Source organism: Corvus brachyrhynchos, unplaced genomic scaffold, assembly GCF_000691975.1.
Source record: "Corvus brachyrhynchos isolate BGI_N302 unplaced genomic scaffold, ASM69197v1 scaffold220, whole genome shotgun sequence".
NCBI classification, from domain to species: domain Eukaryota; kingdom Metazoa; phylum Chordata; class Aves; order Passeriformes; family Corvidae; genus Corvus; species Corvus brachyrhynchos.
In genome coordinates this window covers 6,662,639-6,663,750 of record NW_008236209.1, presented here as the reverse complement: position 1 = coordinate 6,663,750, position 1,112 = coordinate 6,662,639, and positions in this window count along the sequence as shown.

The window sequence follows — 1,112 nt, the reverse complement described above, 5'->3', positions numbered from 1 at the left end:
GTCTTTTCTTTTGCAAAGCAAACTCAAGGGCAGAGCTCAGGTTTTCAGGGATGAAAGACTTGCCAAGTCCATTTGCTTGTTTAAAGAAATCCAAACTGAAGCCAAGTAGCTATGAACTTGGCAGACAGAATGTGTAGGAACCACTGATGCTTACACATGTTGAGCTGCCGTATGAAGCTGGAGATATTGTTGTGTTTGAAGTACTTGGGGAGCAGCTCCTTGGCAAACCTCTGCTCATCCAGAATGCAGAAATTCTCGCCATTCTAGGAAATAAGCAGGAGTAACAGTTAGTTAATAAGCACAGCTTTTCTAAGGTGTTGCTCTTAAGTGAAGACCATAAATCAGCAGAGACTGTTCTGATAGCAGAAAAGGGTGAAAGACATTGCCAAGTCAACTGTCTGTGGGGACACTTCTGAGTACTTGGGACTGGTCTAAAAAGTTTGAATTCAAAGACACAATTACATGGAACACTTCCATTGAACAGGGAATTTTCTTTAAGCCCTGACACATTTATCTTAACCCAAAGCAAAATTGTTCTAAAAAACCTGCTCTCTTTGCTCCCAGGAAACATATGCATTGCACAAGCCCAGTGGAATTCATGCCACTAAAGAGATTTCATCTCCCTTCATCAGTCTGCCCAGCTCCTGACAAGATTCTTCCATTGTATGTGCTATGTCATCACTAAAAATAACCACATAACGTTGCCGAGTTACCGAAAGTTCAGACAACACAACCCAGCGGTGACCAGGGGTAAGTGTGACACCAGCAGTGCCAGATTTATTACATGTTCAAGATCAAACTTCCTGGAAACCAGCGAGCTTTCTGCATCACTTTTATGTTGTTCATGAGGAGAACAAAGATACTGTGTTTCTTTTCGTCTTTGCCTTTGTAAAGGGAAAACGGCTGGGAAAAGGTGGAGAAAAATCCTACGGTTTTAAAAATGACAGGGAACAAAAATAAACACAGTGCGTGTCTGGGGTGTCTGGTAGTTGTGTCCGTGCCCTGTGCCCGCGGGATACATCTGTCTCCGCTCCGAAAGGTAAATGGACAGTTAATGGCTCCTGACAGCGTCCTTTCATCACCCGGAGCCGCTGACCGGGAACTCGCGACTG